Genomic DNA, 26,929 nt, shown 5'->3' with positions numbered 1-26,929 from the left:
GGCAAAAGATTTATCAACCTTTTTTGTGCGTTTAGAGCATGCTGATATAACATGAGCTGAATCTCCACAATAAAAACACAATCCATTTTTCCGCCTATAATTTTGCCGTTCACTTCTGGACTGAATTCTATCACATTGCATAGTCTCAGGTGCCTGTTCAGAAGACACCGCCAACTGGTGCACAGGTTTGCGCTCCCGTAAACGCCGATCAATCTGAATGGCCATAGTCAGACTCATTCAGACCTGTAGGCGCAGGGAACCCCACCATAATATCCTTAATGGCCTCAGAAAGACCATCTCTGAAGTTTGCAGCCAGGGCGCACTCATTCCACTGAGTAAGCACCGACCATTTCCGAAATTTTTGACAATATACTTCCGCTTCATCTTGCCCCTGAGAGAGGGCTAATAAAGCCTTTTCAGCCTGAATCTCCAGATTAGGTTCCTCATAGAGCAATCCCAGTGCCAGAAAAAACGCATCCACACTGAGCAATGCAGGATCCCCTGGAGCCAATGCAAATGCCCAATTCTGAGGGTCGCCCCGCAGGAAAGATATTACAATCTTGACCTGCTGAGCAGGGTCTCCAGAGGAGCGAGATTTCAAAGAAAGAAACAATTTGTAATTGTTACTGAAATTCAGGAAGGTAGATCTATCTCCAGAAAAAAACTCTGGGATAGGAATTCTAGGTTCAGACATAGGAGTGTGAACAACAAAATCCTGTATGTTTTGAACTTTTGCAGCAAGAATATTCAGGCTGGAAGCCAAACTCTGGACATCCATGTTAAACAGCAAAGGTCAGAGCCATTCAAGGGTTAAGAGGAGGTAAGAAGCAGCTAGACAGCAATTAAGGGCTAGGCAGCAAAACTCTGAGGGAAAAAAAAAAAAAAAAATTTCCCTTCAACACTTCTTTTTCTCCTGCTTCAGCCCAAACAATTAACACTTTGTGGGCCGGCTATACTGTCATGTTCCCAATGGCAGGGAATTAAACACATAACACAGGCAAATACAGGATGAGCTCTAGGGTGATGGAACCTGAGCTGACCGCGATCCTGAACCTCAACACTCATCTAACAGTAGCCGGGGAACGTTCCTGGGGGGACTCTAGACGTCTTGCGCCAGCCGGAGATCTAGCTACCCCTATCAGAAGAATAACAGACCTCTCTTGCCTCCAGAGAAATATTCCCATAGAAATAGTAGCCCCCCACATATAATGACGGTGAAATGAGAGGAAGGCACAAACGTAGTTATGAAAACAGATTCAGCAAAATGAGGCCCGCTTAAGCTAGATAGCAGAGGATACAAAAGGTGAACTGCGCGGTCAGCTTAAAAACCCTTCAAAATACCATCCTGAAATTACTTGAACTCATGTGCCAACTCATGGTACATGAGTGGTAATTTCAGCCCACTAGAGCAACCAGCAACAGAGAATTACATATCTGCAAGCTGGACTAAAAAACATGTAAGCAAACATGAAACAGGGGAATCAGACTTAGCTTGTCCTGAAGGCTTTAGGAGCAGGTAGCAAAGGTAACAGAGACACACTGATACATTGATAGCCGGCAAGGGAATGACAGGAAAGCCAGGTAAAATAGGAAACACCCAGCCTCAGATGGACAGGTGGAAACCAGAGGCCGCAACCCACCAAAGTCACCCAGTACCAGTTGTAACCACCAGAGGGAGCCCAAAAACAGAATCCACAACAGAAACCCTGCAAAGTGCCCTGTATGAAGCTGCACCTCCTATACATAGAACAACTCAGCACAGACGGCGACAACCGTGGCACACGCTGCAAACACGTTTCCTGCAGCGGTTCTCCAGGTGCGCCGAACATCTGTGGAGAAAATCTAATCTACCCGAAGATTTCATCCATTATAAGTTCATGCTAAAAACATACAACTCAGCCCTTCACCTCTCCAAACAAACCTTTTTCAACACCCTCATCACCTCACTGTCAAATAACCCTAAATGTCTCTTTGACACTTTCCAGTCCCTACTCAACCCAAGAGAGCAGGCCCCAACCACGGATCTCCGCGCTGACGATCTGGCCAATTACTTCAAAGAAAAAATTGACCACATTCGACAGGAAATTATCTCCCAATCCCTTCATACCATGCACTGTCCTCCCTCCCCCACTGCATCTAGTTCACTCTCTGACTTTGAACCAGTTACAGAAGAAGAAGTATGCAGGCTCCTTGCATCTTCTCGCCCGACCACTTGCACCAGTGACCCCATTCCGTCACATCTCCTCCACTCCCTTTCCCCAGCTGTCACCTCTCACCTAACAAAAATATTCAACCTTTCTCTCACTTCCGGTATTTTTCCCTCCTCATTTAAGCATGCCATCATACATCCATTACTTAAAAAACCCTCCCTCGACCAAAACTGTGCCGCTAATTATAGACCTGTCTCTAATCTTCCCTTCATCTCTAAACTCCTCGAACGCCTGGTCCACTCCCGTCTTACCCGCTATCTCTCAGATAACTCTCTTCTCGACTCTCTTCAATCTGGCTTCCGCTCTTTACACTCTACTGAAACTGCCCTCACTAAAGTCTCTAATGACCTACTAACAGCTAAATCTAATGGTCACTACTCCATGCTAATTCTCTTGGATCTCTCCGCAGCATTCGATACTGTGGATCATCAGCTCCTCCTCACTATGCTCCGCTCCATCGGCCTCAAGGACACCATTCTCTCCTGGTTCTCCTCCTATCTCTCTGACCGATCCTTCACTGTATGTTTTGCTGGTTCCTCCTCCTCTCACCTTCCCCTTACTGTTGGGGTTCCTCAAGGATCAGTCCTAGGCCCTCTCCTCTTCTATTTGTATACTGCCCCTATTGGACAAACAATCAGTAGATTTGGTTTCCAGTACCATCTCTATGCTGACGACACCCAATTATACACCTCTTCTCCTGTTATCACGCCAACCTTTTTAGAAAACACCAGTGATTGTCTTACCGCTGTCTCTAACATCATGTCCTCCCTCTATCTGAAACTGAACCTGTCAAAAACTGAACTCCTCGTGTTCTCTCCCTCTACTAACCTACCTTTGCCTGACATTGCCATCTCCGTGTGCGGTTCCACCATTACTCCAAAGCAACATGCCCGCTGCCTTGAGGTCATCCTTGATTCCGAGCTTTCATTCACCCCCCACATCCGATCACTAGCTCGCTCTTCTTATCTGCATCTCAAAAACATTTCTAGAATTCGCCCTTTTTCTTACTTTCCACTCTGCAAAAACTCTTACTGTTTCACTTATTCATTCTCGTCTGGACTATTGTAACTCTCTACTAATCGGCCTCCCTCTTACCAAACTCTCCCCGCTCCAATCTGTCCTGAATGCTGCAGCCAGGATCATATTCTTCACCAACCGTTACACCGATGCCTCTAGCTTGTGCCAGTCATTACACTGGCTACCCATCCACTCCTGAATCCAGTACAAAACTACTACCCTCATCCACAAAGCACTCCATGGCTCAGCACCACCCTACATCTCCTCTCTGGTCTCAGTCTACTACCCTACCCGTGCCCTCCGCTCCGCTAATGACCTCAGGTTAGCATCCTCAATAATCAGAACCTCCCACTCATGTCTCCAAGACTTTACACGTGCTGTGCCGATTCTTTGGAATGCACTACCTAGGTTAATATGATTAATCCCCAATCCCCACAGTTTTAAGCGTGCCCTAAAAACTCATTTGTTCAGATTGGCCTACCGCCTCAATGCATTAACCTAACTATCCCTGTGTGGCCTATTAAAGAAAAAAAAAATCAGGTTCCTCGCATCATGTTCTCATACACTTTATGCAGTTAATAGCACTCTGTGTCTGTACTGCTACATACTTAGGCAGTTAACTGGTTCATGCAGCTTTTCATGAACACCCGGGCCTTACACCATGGCTGGTCCAAATAACTAAAGCCATTGTTACCATCCACCTCTCGTGTCTCCCCTTTTCCTTATAGATTGTAAGCTTGCGAGCAGGGCCCTCATTCCTCCTGGTATCTGTTTTGAACTGTGATTTCTGTTATGCTGTAATGTCTATTGTCTGTACAAGTCCCCTCTATAATTTGTAAAGCGCTGCGGAATATGTTGGCGCTGTATAAATAAAAATTATTATTATTATTATTAGCTTATGGGGCCATAATCAACATTTGTGCAGCATTATATTGGGCAAATGTGTCTATAGAGCATTTTATTGGGGCCATTATTAACCTTTATGCAGGATTATATGGGGCATATCTTAATATGGAGCATCTTATGGGGCCATCATAAACTTTATGGAGCATTATATGGGGCTCCTGATTCAATATGGATATTCAAAAACACTTAACCTACTGATGTCTCAATTCGTTTTACTTTTATTGGCATCTATTTTTACTTTTGACATTTACCGGTAGACACGCCCCCAGGAGGAAGCAGATGCGAAACGCGTGTCGGGGTAGTTGAGGTCTAGCGTGCCACGAGGCGGGTGAACCGGCGGGCATATCCAGGTAATATGTATCAGATAAGATTGTATATAGGATTTTGTTACTCTCTATTGTGACTTGTGATATGGCCGAACGGGAGGTGCAATAGGTGGATGGATTGAATGGTAGTTTGGCTGACTTCCCATGTGTCTGGGCGAATTTGCACTGTGCATTACGCTTAATAGGTGGGTGACTGTTTGGTGACTTGGCCAGTGCCCTGAATGGTTACGGGGCTCATGAGTATACTATATCTAGGCCGGTATGGATAGGAACATTTAGTGCTGGGTGACTGCTCTACATAGCGGAGGAATAATTATTCTCTTCGGGACCGGGTTCCTGGTGTCTTTGGAAAGATATAGGAATAAACATTATGCATTGGCACCTTCATGTGATTTGGTCTTGAGGCTAGTAGTCTGCACTGTCACTTTAAAAACAGGATATCTGCTGTATTATAGAGGGAGAAAGGTAAGAATTGCCATGGATAATTATACAAACCATTTTGGGTTTTTGATTGATATATATGTGATGGAATAAGATTAATTTTGTCTGGATAATAAGTATCATGTATTGGCACCTTCATGTGATTTGGCCTTTAGGCTATTAGTCTGCACTGTCACTTTATAAATAAGGTATCTATTGTATTATAGAGGGTGAAAGGTAAAGAATTGCCTTGGATTATTGTATTATACAAACCATTTTGGGTTTTGATTGATGTATATGCAATGGAATAAGATTAATTTTGTCTGGATGTGCGCCGCCTTCCTCGCTGACCTCTGGCATGTTACTACTATTTCTAATTTTGAGGCACTAATTTTAACTGTGTGTTCTGTTTGCATGTTAATAAAGGTATTTTCTCAAATTTAAAACGCTTATGACTAGGTGGAGTTTAATAACTCTACTGTCAGTATGTTAATATTTACCGGTAGCTGCTGCATTTTCCACCCTAGGCTTATACTCGAGTCATTAAGTTTTCCCAGTTTTTTGTGGCAAAATTAGGGGGGTCGGCTTATACTCAGGTCGGCTTATACTCGGTGAATATACGGTATTTATATTTTTTCACTGAGATGGCGAATTTATATACAATATAGTTATATATATATATATATATATATATATATATATATATATATATTTGCAGTCAGGTGACAACTAGTGTCAGCTATGTCAGCTGACAGTCTAGTAGTCTAGTTGGCACATGCCAGCAAGTGTGCAAAGTACATCCTCTGTTATGATCCTAGTGGCAAGGATCGCAAGTTTGACTAGCTAAGTAATTAAACCGACGACCAGCTCTGGGGATGTGGTATCTGGATTGACCGCAAACCTGAACCTATCCGCAAACAACTATAGGCAGCCGTGGAACGTTACCTGAAAATCCTAGACGTCTCTTCACGGCCTGAGAAACTACCTATTCCTAGAGGGAAAGTAAAGTCCTTACTTGCCTCAGAGAAATGACCCCAAAGATATAGAAAAGCCCCCCCACAAATATTAACGGTGAGATAAGGGGAAAGCACAAACGCAGAGATGAAATAGATTTAGCAAATGAGGCCCGCTAACACTAGATAGCAGAAAATAGGATGGGAGCTGTGCGGTCAATAGAAAACCCTAAGCAAAATATCCACGCAGAGATTGCTCGAGCCCCCGCACCAACTAACGGTGCGGGGGAAGCAACTCCGTACCCCAGAGCTTACCAGAAGCAGAACTCACATATTAGCAAGCTGGACTAAACTCATCATACACTGAAATCATATTGCAGACTGATAAGCAAAAAATAATCAAACAGAAACTTAGCTTCTCCAGAAGAGACTGAAAATGAAGATAATCAGGGGAGATCAGAATAGCACTGAATACATCGACAGCCGGCAACAAATGGAGGTGAAGCAGAGCTAAATAGGAAACTCCCTAGTGCATAACGAGGCAGCTGATTCAGCCACAGATCCGCAGGATAACAAACAAAGCCACCAGGGGGAGCCCAAAAACAAAACTCACACAATACCACCTGTGACCACAAGAGGGAGCCCGAAAACAGAGTTCACAACAGTACCCCCCCCCTTGAGGAGGGGTCACCGAACCCTCATCAAAAACCCCCAGGGCGATCAGGGTGAGCCACATGGAAGGCACGAACCAAATCAGCCGCATGAACATCAGAGGTGACAACCCAGGAATTATCCTCCTGACCATAGCCCTTCCACTTAACCAAAAACTGAAGCCTCCGTCTAGAAATACGAGAATCCAAGATCTTCTCCACCACGTATTCCAATTCTCCCTCAACCAGCACAGGGGCAGGAGGCTCAACCGAAGGAACCACAGGCACCACATACCTCTGCAACAACGACCGATGGAACACATTATGAATAGCAAACGATGCAGGGAGGTCCAAACGAAATGACACAGGGTTAAGGACTTCCAAAATCTTATAAACCGATAAACCGAGGCTTGAACTTGGGAGAGGAGACCTTCATAGGAACAAAGCGAGAAGACAACCATACCAAGTCCCCAACGCGAAGTCGTGGACCCACACAGCAACGGCGGTTGGCAAAGCGCTGAGCCTTCTCTTGTGACAGCTTCAAATTGTCCACCACATGATCCCAAATCTGATGCAACCTATCCACCACAAGATCCACTCCAGGACAGTCAGAAGGCTCCACCTGACCCGAGGAAAAACGAGGATGAAACCCCGAATTACAAAAAAAAGGCGAAACCAACGTAGCAGAACTAGCCCGATTATTAAGGGCAAATTCGGCCAATGGCAAAAAAGCCACCCAGTCGTCCTGATCAGCAGAAACAAAACATCTTAAATAGGTTTCCAAGGTCTGATTAGTTCGCTCGGTCTGGCCATTCGTCTGAGGATGGAAGGCCGACGAAAAAGACAAATCAATGCCCATCTTAGCACAAAAGGTCCGCCAAAATCTAGACACAAACGGGGATCCTCTGTCGGAAACAATATTCTCAGGGATCCCGTGCAAACGAACCACATTTTGAAAAAACAGCGGAACCAACTCAGAGGAGGAAGGCAACTTAGGCAAGGGCACCAAATGGACCATCTTAGAAAAACGATCACACACCACCCAGATGACAGACATTCGCTGAGAGACAGGGAGATCCGAAATAAAATCCATGGAAATGTGCGTCCAAGGCCTCTTCGGGACAGGCAAAGGTAACAGCAAACCACTGGCACGAGAACAGCAAGGCTTAGCCCGAGCACAAATTCCACAAGACTGCACAAAGGAACGCACATCCCGCGACAAGGAAGGCCACCAAAAGGACCTGGCCACCAAATCTCTGGTACCAAATATTCCAGGATGGCCTGCCAACACCGAAGAATGAACCTCGGAAATAACTCTGTTGGTCCATCTATCTGGGACAAACAGTCTCTCCGGTGGACAACGGTCAGGTCTATCCGCCTGAAACTCCTGCAGCACTCGTCGCAAATCTGGGGAGATGGCAGACAGAATCACCCCTTCTCTGAGGATACCAGCCGGCTCAGAATCTCCAGGAGAGTCAGGCACAAAACTCCTAGAAAGAGCATCAGCCTTCACATTCTTCGAACCAGGCAGGTACGAGACCACAAAATCAAAACGAGAGAAAAACAACGACCAACGAGCCTGTCTAGGATTCAGCCGCTTGGCCGACTCGAGATAAATCAGATTTTTGTGATCAGTCAAGACCACCACACGATGCTTAGCTCCCTCGAGCCAATGTTGCCACTCCTCAAATGCCCACTTCATAGCCAACAACTCCCGATTACCGACATCATAATTTCTTTCGGCAGGTGAAAACTTTCTTGAAAAGAAAGCACATGGCTTCATCACAGAGCCATCAGAGCTCCTCTGCGACAAAACAGCCCCCGCTCCAATCTCAGAAGCATCAACCTCGACCTGGAAAGGAAGAGAGACATCTGGCTGACATAAGACCGGAGCCGAGGAAAACCGGCGCTTCAGCTCCCGAAAGGCCTCCACAGCCGCAGGAGACCAATTAGTAACATCAGAACCCTTCTTGGTCAAATCCGTCAAAGGCTTAACAACACCAGAAAAATTAGCGATGAAGCGACGGTAAAAATTAGCAAAACCCAAGAACTTCTGAAGACTCTTAACAGATGTAGGCTGAGTCCAGTCATGAATAGCCTGAACCTTGACTGGGTCCATCTCAATAGTAGAAGGGGAAAAAATGAAACCCAAAAAAGAAACCTTCTGGACTCCAAAAAGACATTTTGAGCCCTTCACAAATAAAGCATTGGCACGCAGGACCTGAAACACCATCCTGACCTGCTTAACATGGGACTCCCAATCATCAGAAAAAACCAGAATATCATCCAGATACACAATCATAAATTTATCCAGATACTCGCGGAAGATGTCGTGCATGAAGGACTGAAAGACAGAAGGAGCGTTAGAAAGTCCAAAAGGCATCACCAAGTACTCGAAATGGCCTTCGGTCGTATTAAATGCAGTTTTCCATTCATCACCCTGCTTAATACGCACAAGGTTATACGCACCACGAAGATCTATCTTGGTGAACCAACTAGACCCCCTAATGCGAGCAAACAGATCAGATAACAATGGCAAAGGATACTGAAATTTGACCGTGATTTTATTAAGAAGGCGATAATCAATACAAGGTCTCAGGGAACCATCCTTCTTAGCCACAAAAAAGAATCCCGCACCCAGAGGGGAGGAGGAGGGGCGAATAAGTCCTTTCTCCAAAGACTCCTTTATATAACTCCGCATAGCAGCATGCTCCGGCACTGACCAATTGAAAAGTCGTCCCTTAGGAAACTTACTACCAGGAATCAAATTAATAGCACAATCACAATCCCTATGAGGAGGTAGAGAACTGAGTTTGGGCTCATCAAATACATCCTGGTAGTCCGACAAAAACGCAGGGACTTCAGAAGGAGTGGATGAAGCAATTGACACCACAGGAGCGTCACCATGAATTCCCTGGCAACCCCAACTTGACACAGACATTGCTTTCCAATCCAGGACTGGATTATGAGTCTGCAACCATGGCAGACCCAACACGACAACATCATGCAAATTATGCAGAACAAGAAAGCGGATCACCTCCTGATGAACAGGAGTCATGCACATGGTCACTTGCATCCAGTACTGAGGTTTATTCATAGCTAATGGTGTAGCATCAATACCCCTTAGTGGAATAGGGAATTTTAAAGGTTCCAAAACAAAACCACAGCGCCGGGCAAATGACAAATCCATCAGGCTGAGGGCAGCACCTGAATCTACAAAAGCCATAACCGGGTAAGATGTGTTGTGAATTTGCTTTTTGCTCCCTCTAGTGGTTACTAGTTTTTTGACTCTGGTTTTTCTGTCATTCCTTTTATCCGCACCTGGGTCGTTACTTAGGGGTGTTGCTATATAAGCTCCCTGGACCTTCAGTTCAATGCCTGGCAACGTAGTTATCAGAGCTAGTCTGCTGTGCTCTTGTCTACTGATCCTGGTTCCAGTTATATCAGCTAAGTCTGCCTTTTGCTTTTTGCTATTTGTTTTGGTTTTGTATTTTTGTCCAGCTTGTTCCAAATCTATATCCTGACCTTTGCTGGAAGCTCTAGGGGGGCTGGTGTTCTCCCCCCGGACCGTTAGACGGTTCGGGGGTTCTTGAATTTCCAGTGTGGATTTTAATAGGGTTTTTGTTGACCATATAAGTTACCTTTCTTTATTCTGCTATCAGTAAGCGGGCCTCTCTGTGCTAAACCTGGTTCATTTCTGTGTTTGTCATTTCCTCTTACCTCACCGTCATTATTTGTGGGGGGCTTCTATCCAGCTTTGGGGTCCCCTTCTCTGGAGGCAAGAAAGGTCTTTGTTTTCCTCTACTAGGGGTAGCTAGATTCTCCGGCTGGCGCGTGTCATCTAGAATCAACGTAGGAATGATCCCCGGCTACTTCTAGTGTTGGCGTTAGGAGTAGATATATGGTCAACCCAGTTACCACTGCCCTATGAGCTGGATTTTTGTATTCTGCAGATTTCCACGTTCCTCTGAGACCCTCGCCATTGGGGTCATAACAGTTTGCCAGGCCAGTATTAAATGTTTAATGCATTGCAGAAGAGGGATTATAAGAAAGAAGATTCTGAGTTTTTTTTTTTTTTCTTCTTCCCCTTTACCTCAGAGTGGCTATGCTTGCTGCAGACATGAATGTCCAGACCTTGATTACAAGTGTGGACCAGCTGGCTACTCGTGTGCAGGGCATACAAGACTATGTTATCAGAAATCCTAGGTCAGAACCTAAAATACCGATTCCTGAACTGTTTTCCGGAGACAGGTTTAAGTTTAGGAATTTCGTGAATAATTGTAAATTGTTTTTGTCCCTGAGACCCTGTTCATCTGGAGATTCTGCTCAGCAAGTAAAAATTGTTATTTCGTTCTTACGGGGCGACCCTCAGGATTGGGCTTTTTCGCTGGCGCCAGGAGATCCGGCATTGGCTGATCTTGATGCGTTTTTTCTGGCGCTCGGTTTACTTTATGAGGAACCCAATCTTGAGATTCAGGCAGAAAAGGCCTTGCTGGCTATGTCTCAGGGGCAGGACGAGGCTGAAGTGTATTGCCAAAAATTTCGGAAATGGTCCGTGCTGACACATTGGAACGAGTGTGCACTGGCCGCTAATTTTAAAAAATGGCCTTTCTGAAGCCATTAAGAATGTTATGGTGGGTTTTCCCATTCCCACAGGTCTGAATGATACTATGGCACTGGCTATTCAAATTGACCGGCGGTTGCGGGAGCGCAAAACCGCAAATTCCCTCATGGTGTTGTCTGAACAGACACCTAATTCGGTGCAATGTGATAGAAAAACCGCAAATTCCCTCATGGTGTTGTCTGAACAGACACCTGATTTAATGCAATGTGATAGAATCCTGACTAGAAATGAGCGGAAAATTCATAGACGCCGGAATGGCTTGTGCTACTACTGTGGTGATTCTACACATGTTATCTCAGCATGCTCTAAACGTATAGCTAAGGTTGTTAGTCCTGTCACCGTTGGTAATTTGCAACCTAAATTTATTCTGTCTGTAACTTTGATTTGCTCACTGTCATCTTATCCTGTCATGGCGTTTGTAGATTCAGGTGCTGCCCTGAGTCTCATGGATCTCTCATTTGCTAAGCGCTGTGGTTTTACTCTTGAACCATTAGAAAATCCTATTCCTCTTAGGGGTATTGATGCTACACCATTGGCAGCAAATAAACCGCAGTATTGGACACAGGTTACCATGTGCATGACTCCTGAACACCGCGAGGTGATACGTTTCCTGGTTTTACATAAAATGCATGATTTGGTTGTTTTAGGGCTGCCATGGTTACAGACCCATAATCCAGTCCTGGACTGGAAGGCTATGTCAGTCTCAAGTTGGGGCTGTCGTGGTATTCATGGGGATTCCCTGCCTGTGTCTATTGCTTCTTCTACGCCTTCGGAAGTTCCGGAGTATTTGTCTGATTATCAGGATGTCTTCAGTGAGTCTGAGTCCAGTGCACTGCCTCCTCATAGGGACTGTGACTGTGCTATAGATTTGATCCCAGGCAGTAAATTTCCTAAGGGAAGACTGTTTAATCTGTCGGTACCTGAACATACCGCTATGCGTTCATATATCAAGGAGTCTCTGGAGAAAGGACATATTCGTCCGTCTTCTTCCCCTCTTGGTGCGGGATTCTTTTTTGTGGCAAAAAAGGACGGATCTTTGAGACCTTGTATTGATTATCGACTTTTAAATAAGATCACTGTCAAATTTCAGTATCCTTTACCGCTGTTGTCTGACTTGTTTGCCCGGATTAAGGGTGCCAAGTGGTTCACCAAGATAGACCTTCGTGGTGCGTACAACCTTGTGCGCATTAAGCAAGGTGATGAATGGAAAACCGCATTCAATACGCCCGAAGGTCATTTTGAGTACTTGGTGATGCCTTTTGGGCTCTCCAATGCGCCTTCAGTTTTTCAGTCCTTTATGCATGACATTTTCCGGAAGTATCTGGATAAATTTTTGATTGTTTATCTGGATGATATTTTGGTTTTTTCTGACAATTGGGATTCGCATGTGGAGCAGGTCAGGTTGGTCTTTAAAATTTTGCGTGAAAATTCTTTGTTTGTCAAGGGCTCAAAGTGTCTCTTTGGTGTGCAGAAGGTTCCCTTTTTGGGGTTCATTTTTTCCCCTTCTGCTGTGGAGATGGACCCAGTCAAGGTCCGAGCTATTCTTGATTGGACTCAGCCCTCGTCAGTTAAGAGTCTTCAGAAGTTCTTGGGCTTCGCTAACTTCTACCGTCGTTTTATCGCTAATTTTTCTAGCATTGTGAAACCTTTGACGGATATGACCAAGAAGGGCTCCGATGTAGCTAACTGGGCTCCTGCTGCCGTGGAGGCTTTCCAGGAGTTGAAACACCGGTTTACTTCGGCGCCTGTTTTGTGCCAGCCTGACGTCTCACTTCCCTTTCAGGTTGAGGTGGATGCTTCGGAGATTGGGGCAGGGGCCGTTTTGTCGCAGAGAGGCCCTGGTTGCTCTGTTATGAAACCTTGTGCCTTTTTCTCTAGGAAGTTTTCGCCTGCCGAGCGAAATTATGATGTGGGCAATCGGGAGTTGTTGGCCATGAAATGGGCATTTGAGGAGTGGCGTCATTGGCTCGAGGGTGCTAAGCATCGTGTGGTGGTCTTGACTGATCACAAAAATCTGATGTATCTCGAGTCTGCTAAACGCCTGAATCCGAGACAGGCCCGCTGGTCATTGTTTTTCTCCCGCTTTGATTTTGTTGTCTCGTATTTACCAGGTTCAAAGAATGTGAAGGCCGATGCTCTTTCTAGGAGCTTTGTGCCTGATGCTCCTGGAGTCGCTGATCCTGTTGGTATTCTTAAAGATGGAGTTATCTTGTCAGCTATTTCTCCGGATCTGCGACGTGTGTTGCAGAGATTTCAGGCTGATAGGCCTGAGTCTTGTCCACCTGACAGACTGTTTGTCCCGGATAAGTGGACCAGCAGAGTCATTTCCGAGGTTCATTCCTCGGTGTTGGCAGGTCACCCGGGAATTTTTGGCACCAGAGATCTGGTGGCCAGGTCCTTTTGGTGGCCTTCCTTGTCAAGGGATGTGCGGTCATTTGTGCAGTCCTGTGGGACTTGTGCTCGAGCTAAGCCTTGCTGTTCTCGTGCCAGCGGTTTGCTCTTGCCCTTGCCTGTCCCGAAGAGACCTTGGACACATATCTCCATGGATTTCATTTCTGATCTTCCGCTATCTCAGGGCATGTCTGTTATCTGGGTGATATGTGATCGCTTCTCCAAGATGGTCCATTTGGTTCCTTTGCCTAAGCTGCCTTCCTCTTCCGATCTGGTTCCTGTGTTTTTCCAGAACGTGGTTCGTTTGCACGGCATCCCTGAGAATATTGTGTCAGACAGAGGATCCCAGTTCGTTTCCAGGTTCTGGCGATCCTTTTGTAGTAGGATGGGCATTGATTTGTCGTTTTCGTCTGCTTTCCATCCTCAGACTAATGGACAGACGGAGCGAACCAATCAGACTTTGGAGGCTTATTTGAGGTGTTTTGTCTCTGCTGATCAGGACGATTGGGTGACATTCTTGCCGTTGGCTGAGTTTGCCCTTAATAATCGGGCTAGTTCCGCCACCTTGGTTTCGCCTTTTTTCTGCAACTCTGGTTTCCATCCTCGCTTTTCTTCGGGTCATGTGGAGCCTTCTGACTGTCCTGGGGTGGATTATGTGGTGGATAGGTTGCAGCAGATCTGGAATCATGTGGTGGACAACTTGAAGTTGTCACAGGAGAAGGCTCAGCGCTTTGCCAACCGCCGCCGCGGTGTGGGTCCCCGACTACGCGTTGGGGATTTGGTATGGCTTTCTTCCCGCTTTGTTCCTATGAAGGTCTCCTCTCCCAAATTTAAACCTCGTTTTATTGGGCCTTACAAGATATTGGAAATCTTTAATCCTGTATCTTTTCGTCTGGATCTTCCTGTGTCGTTTGCTATTCACAATGTATTTCATAGGTCCTTGTTGCGGCGGTACATTGTGCCTGTAGTTCCTTCTGCTGAGCCTCCTGCTCCGGTGTTGGTTGAGGGCGAGTTGGAGTACGTGGTGGAGAAGATCTTGGATTCTCGCCTCTCCAGGCGGAGGCTTCAGTACCTGGTCAAGTGGAAGGGCTATGGTCAGGAGGATAATTCCTGGGTGGTCGCCTCTGATGTTCATGCGGCCGATTTAGTTCGTGCCTTTCATGCCGCTCATCCTGATCGCCCTGGTGGTCGTGGTGAGGGTTCGGTGACCCCTCACTAAGGGGGGGGTACTGTTGTGAATTTGCTTTTTGCTCCCTCTAGTGGTTACTAGTTTTTTGACTCTGGTTTTTCTGTCATTCCTTTTATCCGCACCTGGGTCGTTACTTAGGGGTGTTGCTATATAAGCTCCCTGGACCTTCAGTTCAATGCCTGGCAACGTAGTTATCAGAGCTAGTCTGCTGTGCTCTTGTCTACTGATCCTGGTTCCAGTTATATCAGCTAAGTCTGCCTTTTGCTTTTTGCTATTTGTTTTGGTTTTGTATTTTTGTCCAGCTTGTTCCAAATCTATATCCTGACCTTTGCTGGAAGCTCTAGGGGGGCTGGTGTTCTCCCCCCGGACCGTTAGACGGTTCGGGGGTTCTTGAATTTCCAGTGTGGATTTTAATAGGGTTTTTGTTGACCATATAAGTTACTTTTCTTTATTCTGCTATCAGTAAGCGGGCCTCTCTGTGCTAAACCTGGTTCATTTCTGTGTTTGTCATTTCCTCTTACCTCACCGTCATTATTTGTGGGGGGCTTCTATCCAGCTTTGGGGTCCCCTTCTCTGGAGGCAAGAAAGGTCTTTGTTTTCCTCTACTAGGGGTAGCTAGATTCTCCGGCTGGCGCGTGTCATCTAGAATCAACGTAGGAATGATCCCCGGCTACTTCTAGTGTTGGCGTTAGGAGTAGATATATGGTCAACCCAGTTACCACTGCCCTATGAGCTGGATTTTTGTATTCTGCAGATTTCCACGTTCCTCTGAGACCCTCGCCATTGGGGTCATAACAAAGATGACAGGGAACAAATCAGGGTAACAGACAAAATGAACTTAGGCTGTAAAGTACCGATGGTGACAGATTTATCAATCATTTTTGTGCGCTTAGAGCATGCTGAGATAACATGAGCTGAGTCACCACAATAAAAGCACAACCCATTTTGCCGTCTATAATTTTGCCGTTCACTTCTGGTCAGAATTCTATCACATTGCATAGACTCAAGTGTCTGTTCAGAAGACACCGCCAAATGGTGCGCAGGTTTGCGCTCCCGCAAACGCCGATCAATCTGAATGGCCAGAGTCATTGACTCATTCAGACCTGCAGGCGTAGGGAACCCCACCAAGACATTCTTAATGGCTTCAGAAAGACCCTTTCTGAAATTTGCAGCCAGGGCACACTCATTCCATTGAGTAAGCACTGACCATTTCCGAAATTTCTGGCAATACACCTCTGCTTCATCTTGCCCCTGAGAGAGGGCCAACAAAGCTTTTTCAGCCTGGTTCTCAAGATTAGGTTCCTCATAGAGCAATCCAAGGGCCAGAAAAAACGCATCCACATTCAGCAATGCAGGATCTCCTGGCGCCAGGGAGAAGGCCCAATCTTGAGGGTCGCCGCGTAACAGAGAGATAACAATTCTAACTTGCTGAGCGGAATCACCAGAGGAACGAGGTTTCAAAGAAAGAAACAATTTACAATTGTTCTTAAAATTCAGGAACCTAGATCTATCTCCAGAAAACAACTCCGGAATAGGTATTCTAGGCTCTGACATAGGACTGTGAACAACAAAATCCTGAATACTTTGTACCCTTGCAGCAAGATGATCTACACTGGAGGCCAAACTCTGGATATCCATGTCAGCAGGTGAACTCAGAGCCACACCAAGATTAAGAGGAGGAGAGAAGCTGGACACACAGCAGCTAGACACACGGCAGCAAAAAAAAAAAAAATCCTCAAGGCTTCTCTTCTCCTGCTTCTGCCATGCAATTAACACTTTATGGCCGGCTGTACCGTTATGATCCTAGTGGCAAGGATCGCAAGTTTGACTAGCTAAGTAACTAAACCGACGACCAGCTCTGGGGATATGGTATCTGGATTGACCGCAAACCTGAACCTATCCGCAAACAACTATAGGCAGCCGTGGAACGTTACCTGAAAATCCTAGACGTCTCTTCACGGCCTGAGAAACTACCTATTCCTAGAGGGAAAGTAAAGTCCTTACTTGCCTCAGAGAAATGACCCCAAAGATATAGAAAAGCCCCCCACAAATATTAACGGTGAGTTAAGGGGAAAGCACAAACGCAGAGATGAAATAGATTTAGCAAATGAGGCCCGCTAACACTAGATAGCAGAAAATAGGAAGGGAGCTGTGCAGTCAATAGAAAACCCTAAGCAAAATATCCACGCAGAGATTGCTCGAGCCCCCGCACCAACTAACGGTGCGGGGGAAGCAACTCCGTACCCCAGAGCTTACCAGAAGCAGAACTCACATATTAGCAAGCTGGACTAAACTCATCATACACTGAAATCATATTGCAGACTGATGAGCAAAAAATAATCAAACAGAAACTTAGCTTCTCCAGAAGAGACTGAAAACGAAGATAATCAGGGGAGATCAGAATAGCACTGAATACATCGACAGCCGGCAACAAGTGGAGGTGAAGCAGAGCTAAATAGGAAACTCCCTAGTGCATAACGAGGCAGCTGATTCAGCCACAGATCCGCAGGATAACAAACAAAGCCACCAGGGGGAGCCCAAAAACAAAACTCACACAATACCACCTGTGACCACAAGAGGGAGCCCGAAAACAGAGTTCACAACAATCCTCGTGATTATATGATTACTGCTGGAACTGGCATTACATGTCTGGTATCTGTATCATCCGGTATCTACTTTCTTCATTGTCTATGGAACTGATGGAAATAGCCGAGCACAGCGCTAAGCAGCCCTATATTAATAGTGAATAGTGAATAGAGCAGAGGCCGAGCATGCACAACTCTGATCCATCCAGGACGATACTGCAGAGCACAGTTCTCAGAAACTCTGGGGGGCCCAGTAGTTGAATCCCCAGTGATCATCAAGTTATCCTCGATCTGATGGATCTGGGATAACTTCATTATTTGGTGAATAACCCCTTAAAGAGTCAGGCTATTTTTTACAATTACAGTATAATACATGAACTGAAAACAAATATGTTCACACATATGGTATACAGTGGGTACGGAAAGTATTCGGACCCCTTTAATTTTTTTACTCTTTGCGTCATTTCAGCCATTTGGAAAATTAAAAAAAAAATCATTTTTTTCACAGTAATGTATACTCTGCACCCCAAAACTTGACTGAAAAAAAAAGAAATGTAGAATTTTTTTCAAATTTAATACAAAAGAAAAATTGAAAAATCACATGGTCATAACTATTCAGACCCTTTTCTCAGACACTCATATTTAGGTCATATGCTTGAGATGGTTCTACTCCTTCATTGGAGGCCAGCTGTGTTTAATTAAACTGATAGGACTTGATTTGGAAAGGCACACATCTGTCTATACAAGACCTCACAGCTCACAGTGCATGTCAGACCAAATGAGAATCATGAGGTCAAAGGAACTGGCCAAGGAGCTCAGAGACAGAATTGTGGCAAGGTACAGATCTGGCCAAGGTTACAACAGATTTCTGCAGTACTCAAGGTTCCTAAGAGCACAGTGGCCTCCATAATCCTTAAATGGAAGAAGTTTAGGACCACCAGAAGTCTTCCTAGACCTGGCCATCCAGCCAAACTGAGCAATCGTGGGTGAAGAGCCTTGGTGAGAGAGGTAAAGAAGAACTTCAAGATCACTGTGGCTGAGCTCCAGAGATGCAGTAGGGAGTTGGGAGAAAGTTCCACCAAGTCAACTATCACTGCAGCCCTCCACCAGTCGGGCCTTTATGGCAGAGTGGCCCGACGCAAGCCTCTCCTCATTGCAAGACGTATGAAAGCCTGCATAGAGTTTGCTAAGAAACACATGAAGGACTCCCAGACTCTGAGAAATAAGATACTCTGGTCTGATAAGATGAGATAGACCTTTTTGGTGATAATTCTAAGTGGTATGTGTGGACAAAACCAGCCACTGCTCATCACCTGCCCAATACATCACAACAGTGAAACATGGTGGTGGCAGCATCATGCTGTGGGGGTGTTTTTCAGCTGCAGGAACAGGATGACTGGTTGTCATTGAAGGAAACATGAATGCATCCAAGTGCAGATATATCATGGATGAAAACCTCTTCCAGAGTGCTCTGGACCTCAGACTTGGCTGAAGGTTCACCTTCCAACAAGACAATGACACTAAACACACAGCTAAAATAACAAGGGAGTGGCTTCAGAACAACTCTGTGACCATTCTTGACTGGCCCAGACAGAACCCTGACCTAAACCCAATTGAACATCTCTGGAGAGACCTGAAAATGGCTGTCCACCAACGTTCACCATCCAACCTGAAAGAACTGGAGAGGATATGCAAGAAAGAATGCCAGAGGATCCCCAAATCCAGGTGTGAAAAACTTGTTACATCATTCCCAAGTAGACTCATGGCTGTGCTAGCTCAAAAGGGTGCTTCTACTCAATACTGAGCAAAGGGTCTGAATACTTATGACCATGTGATATTTCAGTTTTTCTTTTTTAATAAATTTGCAAAAATTACTACATTTCTGTTTTTTTTTCAGTCAAGATGGGGAGCAGAGTGTACATTAATAAGAAAAAAATGAACTTTTTTGAATTTACCAAATGGCTGCAATGAAACAAAGTGTGAAAAATTTAAAGGGGTCTGAATACTTTCTTTACCCACTGTATGCACAGTTGTGTTCAAAAGTTTACATACTCCAGCAGAATTTTTGCTTTCTTGCCATTTTTTCAGAGAATATTAGTGATAACACCAAAACTTTTTCGCCACTCATGGTGTTAGGGCTGGCGGAATGCACCGAGTAAATATTGAGATAATATAGGTGCGTTCTCAGCCCAGGGTCCACCGTGCAGGAGTGGAACCTGCTGCTAGTAAATGGCGGCACTATATGGCGGTACAACGCCTGAATAGACACGGATTCCATCACCCGATCTGTATAGGAGTGAACTCTGTTGCTTCACAGAGTCGCCGGGATTAGGATAACGCTGTGCCCTGTTAACTTCACAGAGGATCACAGCTCACTAACAGAGCAGATCGCATACAGTGGTTGTACAGTCAGCATCAGCACACAAACAACTCCTCTCCGGAGGTGCCGGAATTCTAGTGGCTATACGCCAGCCCTAAATTCACACATCGGAACTCCTCTCCGGAGGTGTCGGAATTCTAGTGGCTGAGCACATACAGACACAGACCACAAGGTAGCTAAGCTCATAAACATAGGTTGATACTAACGCATGGCCTTTGGCCATGCAAACGTTTTATAGAGTTTTATAGAGAAAGCTCTCCAGGACCTTCCTAGTGGTCCAATAGGAACTTCTTCAGGACCTGAGCATGTGACCCCAGACCTCCAATGAGAGGTCGTCCCTTAGGAGCATCTGCTCGCCGCAGAACAGTGCTGGTTACAATGGCTGAGCATGGAAGATCAGCAGTAACCAAGCGCACAGTATCTGCCTGAGCCAGACTCTGGGACCGACATCTCCACTGAGCAGGCTCCACTGGGGCTGTAGAAGAATGAGAGACCACAGCGGAGGTGGTTCGAGATTCCCCCTGTGCAGCGGCGGGAACTCGACACCTAACACATGGTTAGTGGTTGGGTTAAGCCATTTATTGTCAAACTATTGTGTTTTCTCTTTTTATATCATAATGACAACCAAAAACATCCAAATGGTTTACATACCCTGGTCATTTTGGCCTGATAACCTGCACAGAAGTTGACACAAATTGGTTTGAATGGCCACTAAAGATAACATCCTCACCTGTGACCTGTTTGTGTGTAATCAGTGTGTTTGCATAAAATCTGAGTTTCTGGGATCCAGACAGACTCTTGCACCTTTAATCTAGCCACTGACGTCCAATGGATTGTGAGTCATGTGGAAAGCAATAGAATTGTCAATGGATCTACGGGAAAAGGTAGTTGAATTGTGTAAAACAGGGATAGGATACAAAAAGATATCCAAGGAATTGATAATGCCAGTCAGCAGCATTCAAACTGTAAATAACAAATGGAAAATCAGGGGCTCTGTAAAAACAAAACCACGGCCAGGTAGGCCAACATATATTTCATCCACAACTGCCAGGAAAATTGTTCGGGATGGAATGAAAAACCCACAAATAACATCAGCTGAAATATTGGACTCTCTGAAATCTAGTAGTGTGGTTGTTTCAAGCTGCACAATAAGGAGGCACTTGAAGAAAAATGGGCTGCATGGTCGAGTCGTAAGAAGAAAGCCAGTACTACGCAAATGCCACAAAGTATCTCATCTACAATACGCAAAACAGCACAGAGACAAGCCTCAAAACTTCTGGAACTAGGTAATTTGGAGTGATAAGACCAAAATTGAACTTTTTGGCCACAACTATAAACGTTACATTTGGAGAGAGGTCAACAAGGCCTATGATGAAAGGAACACCATTCCTACTGTAAAGTACAGTGGGGAATTGCTGATGTTTTGGGGATGTGTGAGCTACAAAGGCACAGGAAACTTGGTCAGAGTTGAAGGAAAGATGAATGCAGCACGTTATCAGCAAATACTGCTGTGCATGGGAGGTACTTGGGCTTTCCAACATAACAATGATCCAAAACACAAGGCCAAGTCAACCTGTCCTTGGCTACAGCAGAACAAAGTGAAGGTTCTGGAGTGGCCATCTCAGTCTCCTAACCTCAATATTATTGAGCCTCCCTGGGGAGATCTCAAGCGTGCAGTTCATGCTAGACAGCCCAGGAATTTACAGGAACTGGAGGCTTTTTGCCAAGAGGAGTGTGCAGCTTTACCATCTGATAAAATAAAGAACCTCATCCACAACTACCACAAAAAGACATGTGGAGTTGAGAAGAGTGGAGAAAAAGTTTTGTGTTGTCATTCATATTCTCTGAAAAAAGGCCAAGAAAGCAAAAATTCTGCTCGGGTATGTAAACATTTGAGTGTATATATATATATATATATATATATATATATATATATATATATATATATATATATATATATATATAGCTCTGGCAAAAATTAAAAGACCACTGCAAAATTTTCAGTTTGTCTGATTTTTCTCTTTATAGGTATATTTTTGAGCAAAATGTAAATTGTTCTTTTATTCTATAAACTACTGATAACATGTCTCCGAAGTTCCAAGCAATACATTTTGTATTTATTTTCTGAAAATGACATAATCATTTAGAAACAACAATACTAATATTTTAACTCAGGAAGAGTTCAGAAATCAATATTTCGTGGAATAACCATGATTTTTAATCACAGCTTTCATGCGTCTTGGCATGCTTTCCACCAGTCTTTCACACTGCTTTTGGGTGACCTTATGCTGCTCCTGGTACAAAAATTTAAGCAGTTCTTCGTTTGATGGCTTGTGACTATCCATCACAAGACCTAGCACAGCTCCATGGACAAAAAATAAATAAAAAAGCTATGGCTCTTTAGAATAGTGGCAGAAAACTAATGTTTTAACTCAGGAAGAGTTCAGAAATCAATATTTTGTGGAATAACCATGATTTTTAATCACAGCTTTCATGCGTCTTGGCATGCTTTCCACTAGTCTTTCACACTGCTTCTGGCGCACAAAATGTAAGCAGTTCTTCTTTTTTTGATGGCTTGTGACTATCCATCTTCCTCTTGATTACATGCCAGAGGTTTTCAATGGGGTTTAGGTCTGGAGATTGGGCTGGCCATGACAGGGATTTGATATGGCGGCCCTTCATCCACACCTTGATTGACCTAGCTGTGTGGCATGGCACATTGTACTGCTGGAAAAAACAGTCCTCAGAGTTGGGGAACATTGCCTGAGCTGAAGGAATCAACTGTTTTTCCAGGATAACCTTGTATGTGGCTTTACTCATACGTCCTTCGCAAAGAACAACCTGCCCAATTTCAGCCTTGCTGAAGCATCCCTAGATCATCACTGATCCTCCACCAAATTTCACAGTGGTTGCAAGACACTGTGACTTGTACGCCTCTCCAGGTTTCCGTCTAACCATTAGATTACCAGGTGTTGGGTAAAGCTGAAAATTAGACTCATCAGAGAAGATTACCTTACTCCAGTCCTCTATGGTCCAATCCTTATGGTCTTTGTCAAACTTCAGCCTGGCTCTCATTTGCTTATCATTGATTAAAGGTTTTTTTTCTAGCTTTACATGACTTGAGTCCTGCCTCTAGGACCCTGTTACGAACTGTTCTTTCCATGCACTTCACCCCAGCTGACATTTGCCATTCCTTTTGTAGTTCACTTGATGTCATCCTGCGGTTGCTGAGTGACATTCGAATAAGATGACGGTCATCCCGGTCAGTGGAGAGTCGTTTTTACCCTCTGCCGGTCTGTAGCTTTGTTGTCCCCAATGTCTGCTGCTTGACCTTGTTGTAATGGACTACCATTTTAGAAATTTTAAGGATAGAGGCAACATGACGCTCACTGTGTCCCTCTGCTAGTAAAGCCAGAATTGAGCCCTTCTTTTCCTTACTCAAGACTTTTCTTTTCAACTCCTTTGGCATGGTTAAAAGTTATTTTTTCATTCCTATTACGTTTGGGATATTACGAGCATTTGTTTTGCCATCCAGTTTGTCCTATTGCAAGAGGATTGTGAACACCACAGCAGTGTTTTTTATACTTTCCTTCGTTAAATAGGATTTTGTTCAGGTGATCACCTAATCAGAAGCACATTAAGTAGAATGAGGTGTACTCTGGGTGGAATTCAACTGACACTGGAATGGAATGGCTGTCAGACAAGTAGAGAAGCTGATTTTTATAAAACTGTGCAGTGGTCTCTTAATTTTTGCCTGAGCTGTGTATGTGTATATATATGTATATGTATGTATGTGTATGTATATACAGTATGTATATATATGTATATATATATATATATATATGTGTGTGTGTGTGTTTATGTGTGTATATATATATATATATATATATTTATATATACTGTATATACGGTGTTATATATGTATGGACATACAATCTATTCTGTCCAGTGACATATGCATTAGAATATATATCATGATGGGCTGTGCTGCGACGACTCAAACAGAACGCCTAGACAGTATGCTATCTGTGGTTGTAGATAGTTAGAGGAGGGTGGGTATGTAGATATTTGATGTTATGTGATAGAGTACATTGCATGAAATAAATCTCATTATTGTATAGTGATCAAGCTACTGCATCTTGGGATTGCACACTAATCTGTACGAACAATTTTTCTGCTTTTATGGAAGACATAATCTACATATATTTTACATTGTGCATTGTTTTACGTAGCAAAGACTTCACAGTCTTTCTATTCACATATTATTTAGCCTTATGACCTTCTCTACCTCTGGTAGAATGACCTTCCCATTATGCTTTTTTGTTTTATCAGCAGTAAAATGATATGGGTAAGTTACCTCATTGCATCTTGGCTTCCCTTTTATCTTGACTTGTATATTGACAGGATCCATTATAGATTACTAATACAAGCATCACTTCTACACAGCAGACTCTATGGATGCTAGGGTGAGTCTGGTCTTTTTTGTTGTCTCCCTCAGTATATTGGAGTTGGAAAGAGGGATGGGTAAGTGAGGTATGAAATATTCTTAATATAAGTCAGACAGATTATACAACGCTAACTTTCAGATGTTTATGTGAGAAAATTTGTAAGTATGGCTACTTTCTCACTCTCTCTCTTTTGTTGTCTCCATTTAGGGTGCCCATCTGAAAAAAAGCAAGATTTATAGAGAACCATAATTGAGCCATTGAGTTTAAAGAAGCAAAGATTTCAATGTCTGACACTGCCAAAAAAAGTCAAATGGAGGCAACATTTGCAGACTTTGAACTTTATGAAACTAATAATATTCCTGTGATGCTAGTCACTTCTCACAGCCAAGCTGTGAGTCAGAGTGGTCAAGGAGTCCAAGGTCAAAAGCCAGGAGGGTATGTCATAAACAGAAGAAAGAGACAAAAGCGTAGTCAGGTAACGTTCCGAGGTCAGAGTACCGAGAGGATAACGGATCAGAGCTGAAAGGGTTAAACAGGCGGATGGTTAAAACAAAGTCCAAGGTCAGGCAACAGATCAAGCATACAGAACTCAAGGCACAGGAGAGCACAAAGCATAAGCCTCACACGCTGCATGTTGGTCTGGCAGTGTTTGGGAGACACAGCTCAGTTAAGAAGAATGGTGATTAACTGGAATAATGAACACATGGAGACAGCCGACGCCTCACAGTCTCAGATTGGATAGTCGAGCTGTCAATCAATACACTGACAGCTCAGCACGCCTCTGTACCAGATTTGATGGCCAAGCTGTCAATCAAATTATAGTAAAATATTCAATTTAATTAAATAGTCATGATAGAATTAAATATACAAAATACAATAAAAAAGTGACATAAGTGGTATACTCTCTGTCATACATGCAACATACGAACAGTGACAGAAAATACAAGAAAACAAACCATACCAAAATAGATGCTCAAATAGCAGCGTGAACATGAATATCAGTTTAAAGTAATGAAATGGAGATTAAAAAGTTATAAATCATAATGATAGCCAGTACATATATAAGTTAATATTACTGATATAAATGCTTGTAAATAAATTTGAGGCCACACTGTAATGTGTGAAAGGGTATATATGGTTGGGGTGACCTAATAGTCACATGAGACTATCACAATAAATGAAAGTAAAATGCTAACAATAAATCCTTAGATCCATTTCCTGTGGCCATGATGAGAAAGGTGTAAGGTCTGTATCCACACCTTAACACGCGATTCACCACCTCTGCAGTTTCATCAGGAGGTAGGTAAGCGCTATGTGAAGGCATGTTATTTAGTGTTAAGGTTGCCTGTGGATGCTGACAGCTGTGTCGGCACGTCCCCACCATGTTGTCGCTCCGTGGAGAGGGCAGCGCATAGAGCACAAGTCACCTGGTCACATGACCCGGTTAGCTGATTGGACCTCTAACCTCGGTAACACATTGCTAGTTGAGATCGCTTCCCATGCACCGAGCAACAGCGCATTCGTGGAACGCACACCATTTGGCCGCATCAAGATAGATCATATAGGAGATAGAGGTAATAGTTATATAGCTATCATATAAACAAAACTAAAATGTATGTAATAGCAGTTAAAAATAATAAGATGGAAATAAACAATTCGACACCAAGAAATCTCAAATCAGGTAAAAAATAAGAATAAACTCCAAAATCAATATCACAAACCACCCCTATTAATGTCAAAGGACAAAATGAGGTCAAGAGTTTTTTTTATACACAATCAAATATTTTATTACATATACCAAAAAGGAATTAATACAGTAGTATAGAGTACCACAAACCAAGCAGGACTAAAGGGGAATTGAAACCAGGTGTATAAGCAACAGTCTACAAGAAATATGAAACCATTTATAAAACAATATTAATTAATATAGAAAATTCATTTAATATTATTTCATAGACCATATTCATTATAGATGAGAAGCCTCAAAAGGTTAAAGTATTAAGTGGTGTGGCATAGCAACTGGTGATGTGATTAATGGGCGGTATGTATTGCAGAGGTGGGTGGCCCTGTGATAGAAGCCTGGGCATGTTTTGATCTGCAGATCTACTGCTGAGGGATTTGTTTTACATTGGGAAGGCTTCCAGGTGATTGGACAGCTGGGTGGGTCCAGTCACCTACAAATCCAGCCAAAGAGGTGTGTCTGAACACCTAAGATGGTTGTGTGTTTAAGGACCTGCGGTGATGTCACGCTCACCTGACTAGCCATGTGATAGGTACCTGAGTGTGGTTATACCTATGTAATGGAGGTGTGTTTGGCACATGGGAGCGAGTGCTGGCTAGTCTGAGCCAGAGCAAGGAGGCTTGTGAGATACCTCCGGAGTGGACGGTCTGATTACCATGTGTGATACTGGCCGGCATCAGTGAGACATCAGTGGGATACCTCTGAGGATAAGAGGCATCCGGGAATCTGGGTGATGGTCGCCAACAGGTAATGGACTGTAATCCGTGTTATGCTGACCGGGGTCAGTGAGGGACTGTGGTTCCACTGTAAAGCTGAATATGTACAGACGGTGTTCAGGCTGTTGCATACTACCAAGTTCCTGAGGTTTGCGGTTTATGCTGATGTGGAAATAAACCTAATAGACTGTTTTTGTAAGAAAATTGTGCCTGTGCGTTTATCCCGTTGCCAATCGAGTGTCCCCCAAGACATGCAGTAAGCGTTATCTTACAATTGGTGGAGAATGCAGGCAACGGTCCAGGAAGCATGTGTGGAGGTGATTGCTGTGGCTCGGCAGGGTCACAAAGATTTTTTTTTTCTTGAAATCTACTT

The 26,929-nt window shown here is 44.1% G+C and overlaps 1 long non-coding RNA gene across 1 annotated transcript in view; it reads left to right on the top strand.

The window, feature by feature from the left end:
• Positions 1-25,205, top strand: part of LOC143783512 (uncharacterized) — a 74,212-nt gene extending 49,007 nt beyond the window's left edge. Inside the window, exon 3 of the long non-coding RNA XR_013217222.1 lies at positions 24,307-25,205. This is a non-coding gene — a long non-coding RNA (uncharacterized LOC143783512). The remainder of the gene's footprint in view (positions 1-24,306) is intronic.
• Positions 25,206-26,929: the final 1,724 nt, after the last annotated feature.

The sequence above is a fragment of the Ranitomeya variabilis genome, chromosome 6, assembly GCF_051348905.1.
Source record: "Ranitomeya variabilis isolate aRanVar5 chromosome 6, aRanVar5.hap1, whole genome shotgun sequence".
Taxonomy (NCBI): Eukaryota; Metazoa; Chordata; class Amphibia; order Anura; family Dendrobatidae; genus Ranitomeya; species Ranitomeya variabilis.
The sequence above is the reverse complement of the archived record's forward strand: the minus strand, read 5'-3'. Positions and strand labels throughout refer to the sequence as shown.